Genomic DNA, 8,613 nt, shown 5'->3' on the forward strand with positions numbered 1-8,613 from the left:
AGAGAGAGAGGCAGAGATCCCATGCCCGATCAATACAGTTTAAGAAATTAAACTTAAGGGATCCCTGGGTGGCGCAGCGGTTTGGCGCCGCCTGCAGCCTGTGGTGTGATCCTGGAGACCCGGGATCCAGTCCCACATCGGGCTCCCTGCATGGAGCCTGCTTCTCCCTCTGTCTGTGTCTCTGCCTCTCTCTCTCCCTCTCTCTCTCTCTCTCTCTCTCTCCCTGACTAAAAAAAAATCCTTAAAAATAATGAATGAATGAATAATAAATGAATGAATGAATAAATAAATAGATAAATAAATAGATAAATAAATAAATAAAATTTTAAAAATTAAAAAAAAGAGAGTTAAAAAATGGAATGGACAGATAACTTGGCGAGGAGGATGTGTGAAGGTATGTAATGCCGCTGAGCGACTCTAGGCTTAGAAAGGGTTACAAGGTTCCACCGTAGGTGACGCCTGTCTTTTGGACCACAACCGAAACACAAAACAAGACCCCCTGTCCCTGGCTCAGAGTAAGGGAGTTCCTGGGTCAGGCTGGAGGGGGTTCCTGTGGTCCGCAGAGTGCAGAACCCCGGTTCAGCCATCTGGACTCTTTTCTTCCTGTCCTCGGAGACAGGCGTGGTCGCAGACGGCACACGCCTGTAAAGGCAAGGCCAGAAGGAAGAACTTCAGCATCCCTTTGGCTCTTCTTTTCTGTTCTTCCGGTTGTTGTGGTTCCGGTGTTGTTGAGCCTCAGCATTTCCAAGCACCTTGTAGGGGCAACCTGGGAGGCTCGCTGAGGTAAAGCAGCCGACTCTCGGTTTCGTCCGCCAGGAGGTGGCACTCTTGACTCGCCCAGTGAGGCCGTGGCGACCTCTGGAAGGAAGGTATCAGGCTCAGGGTTTCCGAGGGGCTCGGCTGGCTCCCCGAGAAGTGGATCTCAGTGTCTCCAGGCTGTCCGATCCTATCTGAGTCTTAGGATGCGATTCCAGGGGGCCGTGGCCCGCTCGGTCAGTAGAGAGCACGGCTCTTGACCTCCAGGTCGTGAGTGGGAGCCCTACGTTGGGAGTAGAGATCACTTTGACAAATGGACCCCGGGGGGGGGGGGGGGGGGCGCGGGGGGGGCGGGGAGAGGGGAGGGGAGGGTGGAGGGGAGGGAGGAGGGGAGGGCGGCGTGGGGACTGGGGGAGGTCGAAAGAAAGAGAAACAGAAGCCATTCTACTCAGGGAAGGCCTTGGTGATACAGGGGATCCTTCCAAAGGTGGCTGGTTACAATGAGAACGGATTCCCACCGACCTTCTGAAGAGGATTTAACAATCGCCAAAAAAAAAGGAAGATGACTCACTGAGAGTTTCTGAACTCTGTTCAGGGTTTCTTGGAACTCATTCAGTTCCACGTTGTTCCTTTCTGTTCGGCTTCCATGCAGCTTTTTCATTAGTTCCGGCAACTCCTACTGTATGTAGTTGGACGATCTCAGGATGACCAGACACCGGGATTCGTCCAGAGTGATTTCCGCGAATCTTCTGAAAGGCAGACCGTATTGTTGCAAGACCTTCCGAACAACACCTGCACGTGACAGGGAGGTCACCCACGGATGGACGGATGGACGTGCCTAAAGACCCGATGAGAATTCATTATAATGCAGTCGAGAGGAAAATCCGACCAGTTTCTGTCACACACACACACACACACACACACACACACTCACACACAACACACACAGGCACACACGCAGAGCATTTAAACAGTTCGAATGTGGAGTGATGGCACTCTACCAGGACACGTTACAAGTTTAGGAATTTCATTTCATGTTTGGAACACCGGCAGCATTCACCCACGCAATATAATCTAAGAGGGCTTATGATTCTTTGTCTGACAGTGCTTCTCATGGTCCTTCCCATAACAGGTAAACGACCTATAGTAGTCAAGAGACTCTATTTAGGGTTTGGCATTCTGGGATCCGCTGAGAATCCACGAACGGATGAAGGAACCAGTAGACAGACAGCCAGGCAGCCAACCAGCCAACCAAAAACATCTCAGAAGTTTTCAAGGCACATGCCTACAAAGGATCACGGATCATAACAAAACGGAAATCTTCATTGTCTCTTTCGCCAAGGTGGCCCCTAGGAGATTCTACAGGTGCTCTTAGAGTTGTCCCCCAAAATGAAGCTCCTTTAACGTGGAGAAGTGTTCACTCTTACGTAGGGGAAGACCGGATAAAAACGAATCCAAAAAATAAAATAAATAAGTAAATAACAGAAAAAGTTAAACAACAACAACAACAACCACCAAAAAAAAAAAAAAAAAGGAATCTAAAAACCTTGCTGTTCTGGGCAGGTAAAGGGAGAAACACACACACACACACACACACACACACACACACACACCCAAAAACAAACAAACAAAAAAACCCCAACCAAACCAAACCAAACCAAACCAAGCCAAGCCAAGCCAAGCCAAACAAACAAACAAAAAAGCACATTGTCTTTGTCTTTTCTTCTCTGTTCACACTCTTATCAAGAGTAGACTACCAATGCAAGAGAATCTCGTCATTTTAGCAGAGAGAAGAGCCAAATCTCAGTTGTACACCAGTATACTAGTAAAACCCACTTCTCCCAATCTCAGTCCGTCCTGACCACGCCTACAATTACTTTTCAAAGAGTCTGCTTCTGGGACGCCTTGGGTGGCTCAGCGGTGCTGGAAGGTCTGCCTTTGGCTCAGGGCCTGATCCCAGGGGTCCTGGGATCCAGACCTGCATCGGGCTCCCCAGTGGAGCCTACTTCTTCCCCTGCCTGTGTCTCTGCCTCTCTCTCTCTCTCTCTCCCTGTCTCTCTCTCTTTCTCTGTCTCTGTCTCGCTTTCTCCGTCTCTGTCTCTCTTTATCTCTCTGTCTCTCTGTGTCTGTCTCTCTTTATCTCTCTGCCTCTCTTTTCTCTGCCTGTCTCTCTCTGTGTCTCTCTCCCCTTCTCTCTGTCTCTGTCTCTCTTCCTTTCTCTCTCTCTCTGTCTGTCTCTGTCTCTCTTTGTCTGTCTCTGTCTCTCTCTTTGTCTCTCTGTCTCTCTCTCTCTCCCATGAATACATAAATAAAATCCAAAAAAAAAAAAAGAAAACAAAAAACAAATCTCAAAAATCTCCTTCAGAAATCCCTTCTATAATTTCTTTTTCCGTTCCGTCAGTCTTTTTTTTTTTTAATTATTTATTTTTGATAGTCATACAGAGAGAGAGAGAGAGAGAGAGAGGCAGAGACACAGGCAGAGGGAGAAGCAGGCTCCATGCACCGGGAGCCCGACGTGGGATTCGATCCCGGGTCTCCAGGATCGCGCCCTGGGCCAAAGGCAGGCGCCAAACCGCTGCGCCACCCAGGGATCCCCCGTTCCGTCAGTCTTAAGTGTTCTTTCTCTAAATAGCTGGGCTTTGGGACGCCCGTGTGCCTCAGCCTTTGATCGTCTGGCTTGGGCTCAGGGCGTGATCCCAGACTCCTGGGACTGAGTCCCATATCAGGGTCCTCGCATGGAGCCTGCTTCCCTTGTCTCTGCCTGTCCCTGTGTCTCTCATCTCATGAAGAAGTAAATAAAATCTTAAAAAAAAAAAAAAAAGCCAGAGTCATTTCAGGACAGATTCATTTTCTTTAACCACCACCACCACCACCACCATCACCACCACCACCACCACCACCACCACCCGCATTTTCTACATGTCTCCTACTATCTCACACACAGAGGTTGTTTTCCTTGTCGTTAACCAGTAGTCTCGATTCCATGTGGCAGATTTTTAAAAATTGTACTTATTTTACACTTTTTGAGCGAGGAGAGAGGAGAGAGAGAGAGAGAGAGAGAGCACTTTGTGAAGGGGGAAGGGAGAGAGAGAGACAGAGACAGAGACATAGGCAGAAGCAGGCTCCCCACAGGGAGCCAGATGTGGAAATGGGTCCGGACTCGGACACTCCCCCCCCCCCCCCCGCCGCCCCAGAATTGGGCCCTGACCCAAAGGCCAATGCTCAACCCCTCAACCGCTGAGCCACCCAGGCGGCAGACTGTTAACTCCTAGAAACCTCAGTCTCTGGTGAAAAGCCAGTAGGAACCACGGGCACATTGCCTATCATACCAGAAATCCTTAGATTGTCAAATGGATGAATACATGTGATAGTTTTTAGAAACACGTGTGTGTGTGTGTGTGTGTGTGTGTGTGTGTGTGTGTGTATGCGTATGTATTGTTGGGCTGGCTGAGAGACAGGGGCACCCAAAATGGCGGACATCTCAAACTGGGTCAAAATGGCTGATCTTCCCGTCAAAGCAGCAGCCCTGACCACCACATCATCTCCAGTAAGTCGAAGCCTAGATGGGAAACCGAAACTTTCCATCCAGGACTTTTCCAGCCAGGAACCACCCCCACCCCCGACCCCCACCCCCTCCCCCTATACTACTGCCACCCCACCCCCCCAGCCAATCACCTAAGGACACAGTGTTCCCTTGTCTAATTTGTCAAGGGACCCACCCGATCCAAGCCGAACCAAGAAGGCTTAAAAAAAAAAAAAAAAAAAAAAAAAAAAAAAAAAAAAAAAAAAAAAAAAAAAAAAAAAAAAAAAAAAAAAAAAAAAAAAAAAAAAAAAAAAAAAAAAAAAAAAAAAAAAAAAAAAAAAAAAAAAAAAAAAAAAAAAAAAAAAAAAAAAAAAAAAAAAAAAAAAAAAAAAAAAAAAAAAAAAAAAAAAAAAAAAAAAAAAAAAAAAAAAAAAAAAAAAAAAAAAAAAAAAAAAAAAAAAAAAAAAAAAAAAAAAAAAAAAAAAAAAAAAAAAAAAAAAAAAAAAAAAAAAAAAAAAAAAAAAAAAAAAAAAAAAAAAAAAAAAAAAAAAAAAAAAAAAAAAAAAAAAAAAAAAAAAAAAAAAAAAAAAAAAAAAAAAAAAAAAAAAAAAAAAAAAAAAAAAAAAAAAAAAAAAAAAAAAAAAAAAAAAAAAAAAAAAAAAAAAAAAAAAAAAAAAAAAAAAAAAAAAAAAAAAAAAAAAAAAAAAAAAAAAAAAAAAAAAAAAAAAAAAAAAAAAAAAAAAAAAAAAAAAAAAAAAAAAAAAAAAAAAAAAAAAAAAAAAAAAAAAAAAAAAAAAAAAAAAAAAAAAAAAAAAAAAAAAAAAAAAAAAAAAAAAAAAAAAAAAAAAAAAAAAAAAAAAAAAAAAAAAAAAAAAAAAAAAAAAAAAAAAAAAAAAAAAAAAAAAAAAAAAAAAAAAAAAAAAAAAAAAAAAAAAAAAAAAAAAAAAAAAAAAAAAAAAAAAAAAAAAAAAAAAAAAAAAAAAAAAAAAAAAAAAAAAAAAAAAAAAAAAAAAAAAAAAAAAAAAAAAAAAAAAAAAAAAAAAAAAAAAAAAAAAAAAAAAAAAAAAAAAAAAAAAAAAAAAAAAAAAAAAAAAAAAAAAAAAAAAAAAAAAAAAAAAAAAAAAAAAAAAAAAAAAAAAAAAAAAAAAAAAAAAAAAAAAAAAAAAAAAAAAAAAAAAAAAAAAAAAAAAAAAAAAAAAAAAAAAAAAAAAAAAAAAAAAAAAAAAAAAAAAAAAAAAAAAAAAAAAAAAAAAAAAAAAAAAAAAAAAAAAAAAAAAAAAAAAAAAAAAAAAAAAAAAAAAAAAAAAAAAAAAAAAAAAAAAAAAAAAAAAAAAAAAAAAAAAAAAAAAAAAAAAAAAAAAAAAAAAAAAAAAAAAAAAAAAAAAAAAAAAAAAAAAAAAAAAAAAAAAAAAAAAAAAAAAAAAAAAAAAAAAAAAAAAAAAAAAAAAAAAAAAAAAAAAAAAAAAAAAAAAAAAAAAAAAAAAAAAAAAAAAAAAAAAAAAAAAAAAAAAAAAAAAAAAAAAAAAAAAAAAAAAAAAAAAAAAAAAAAAAAAAAAAAAAAAAAAAAAAAAAAAAAAAAAAAAAAAAAAAAAAAAAAAAAAAAAAAAAAAAAAAAAAAAAAAAAAAAAAAAAAAAAAAAAAAATAACTCCTCCCACCAGTCCCCAACCCGCGCGACTTCCTGTCTCTGGCCACCTCTCGAGTCATGGACCTCGCCCAGGAGCGCTTCCCCTTAAGCACTCTCGAACCTACTGCCTGGCTCTGCTGGTTTTTTGTTATTCTCGCTGTTCATTTTGTAAAAACCTAACATGTTAGGACACAATTTTTTTTTTTTAAGATTGATGGCGGTTGGGGTGTGTGGGGGTGGGTGTGGTGAGAGAGAGATGAGAGAGAGAGAGAGAGAGAGAGGAGAGAAGAGGGCGAGACAGACACAGAGGGAGAAGCAGGTCCAATGCAGGGAGCCTGACGTGGGACCATCCCGGACTCCAGGAACACGCCCTGGGCTGAAGGTGGCACTAAAAATGCTGAGCTCACGGGCTGCCCTTATGAAACAGAATGTTAAGGAAGCACATAACAGGGATCCCTGGTTGGCTGCAGCGGTTAGCACCTGCCTTCGCCAGGCGTGATCCTGGAGTCCCGGGATAAACTCCTACTCGGGGTTCCTGCAGGAGCCCGCGTTCACCCTCTGCCTGTCTCTGCCTGTGTGTGTGTGTGTGTGTGTGTGTGTGTGTGTGTTGTGTGTATGAAAATGTCTCATTAATTGTGAAATAAAATTTAAAAAAAAAAGAGAAGGAAAAAAGAAACAAACAAACATGAAACACGTTACTAACACACGCCAGGTATCTGCAGGTTTTCCTGAATCAGACAAAGAGAAACACAAAAACTGTGAGGTTGGGGGGGGGGGAAAAGGGGGGGGGGGGGGGGGGAGAAGAAGAAAAGGCAGGTGAGGAGGAAAACACAACACCACCAAACAAAAAAAAACCCCTTGGAGGACTCAATTGACTCACACTCAGTATTTACCTTCTTTTTTTTTTTTTTTTGTATTTTACCTTCTGTTTGGAAAGACAGACGCCAGTATCCGGTGGAACTGAACCCAATTTATCAAGTTAGCTAGTTACACTTCAAGTTCCAGTCACCAAAAATTTGGGAAGGTAGGGGGGGGGGGTGTAAAAGATTAACCTATAGACCTTTTTTTTCATCTTTTTTCTTTCTTCTTTCTTTCTTTCTTCCTTTCTTTCTTCTTCTTTCTTTCTTTCTTCTTTCTTCTTTCTTTCTCTATCTTTCTTCTTTCTTTCTTTTTTAACCCTGCTTGCTCGTAACAAGGAAATTGTTACACGAGACAGACAAAATCGATCATTTGAAGTACGTATCCAACCCTAGATCCAAACGCGATTACCCTTAACCTACCCCTAACAACATACCCTAACCCTAACCTAACCCATTCCCTCACCCGTTCCCTAACCCTAACCCAAACCTAACCCCTAACCCTAACGCTGTTCCCCTAGAACCTAACCCCTAACCTAAACCCTTTCCCTCACCCCTTCCCTAACCATTCCCTAACCCTAACCCGTACCCTATCCCTAATTGTACCCTAAACCGCCAAAACCCCTGCCTTAACCCTAACCCTAAACTTCAACCCCATCCTCGCCTGTATCTCTGAAAGTATTCCCCTCCCCATCCTTAACCTAAACCCTATAACCTATCTGAACATCACCCTTATCCATTCCCTAACTCAGTTCCTAATCCCAGATCCCGTACCTACTCCTAACTCTTGACCTTCCCCCATCTCCTCACCTAACCAGGAACTCGAACGCATAACCATGATCCACAAATCCATATCATCTAATTTCCCCCTAACACACAAAATGCTCACGCCTAAACCCCTAACCCTATCTCAATGTCCCCATTCACTTACCTTGTCGTTCTGAGTAGCTGCTGCTGACGTGGATGTGATGTGACTCCGAACAGCGCCTCCAGGGTCCTCCTGCGGTCCTGAGGAAGCCGTACTCCTGTCTCATGGCAGACGAGGCTCCCATTTCTTCCCTGAAGTCATAGACAGCAGTTCTGAGGACGAGGGGGGTTCCCTGTCACTGTGGACATGTCTCACATCCTCCGAAGCCTCCTCGGTTCGAGGAGGCCAGGTTCCTGTCACCGAGGACAGCGGCCCCACATGGGACAGAAGCTACCGCCGGTCCCTGAGAAGGCCGGGGCCTCCTTCATGTAGGACCCCGGCCCCACGTCATCCCAGAAACTCACCGTGGGTCCTGAGAGGCCGGGCTCTGTCAGAGTGGACGTGACCCTACATCTTCCGAAAACTCACCGCGGTCCAGAGGAGGCTGGGCGCCTGTCACGAGGAAGCGGCCCCACATCATCCTGAAGTCACGACCGTGGTTCCTGAGGAGACCAGGCTCCGTCAGCGAGGACACGGCTCCACATGGTCTGAAGCCTACCTGCGTTTCCAGATGAGGCGGGCTCCTTACCGCCGGACGCCAGCCCCACGTCACCTACAGCAGCCAGAGCACAGACCGGCCTCCTGTTTACTGCTGAGGGACGAGCCTGACTGCGTACACACGCCCCAGAACTCGGGCCAGGGCTCAGGCGCTGAAGGAGGCGTGAGGGGAGGCGGCGTCCCCGGTCCCAGAGCAGACCTGCTGCTCCTTCCAGGCTCAGCTGAGACCTATAGAAGAAACCCAAAGAAATAAAAAGATGTAAAAAGCAGTAAGAGAAAAGTAGAAAAAAATAAAAAAGGAAAAGAATATAAAAAACTAAAGCAAGAAATCAACGAGAACATCTGCGCGCCCCGAGATCTCACTGTCGTGTCCCCGAAGAGGACAAG

General features: G+C 41.8%; 1 long non-coding RNA gene across 1 annotated transcript; it reads right to left on the minus strand.

Annotated features, from left to right (window-relative positions):
• Positions 1-252: 252 nt before the first annotated feature.
• Positions 253-7,797, minus strand: LOC121483873. Its single transcript, XR_005985878.1, has 3 exons — positions 7,693-7,797; positions 1,328-1,594; positions 253-1,039 (listed from the first exon to the last, which is right to left on the minus strand). It is a non-coding gene; the product is annotated as an uncharacterized LOC121483873 (long non-coding RNA).
• Between the last annotated feature and the right edge of the window lie 816 nt (positions 7,798-8,613).

The sequence above is a fragment of the Vulpes lagopus genome, unplaced genomic scaffold, assembly GCF_018345385.1.
Source record: "Vulpes lagopus strain Blue_001 unplaced genomic scaffold, ASM1834538v1 ctg332, whole genome shotgun sequence".
NCBI lineage: Eukaryota > Metazoa > Chordata > Mammalia > Carnivora > Canidae > Vulpes > Vulpes lagopus.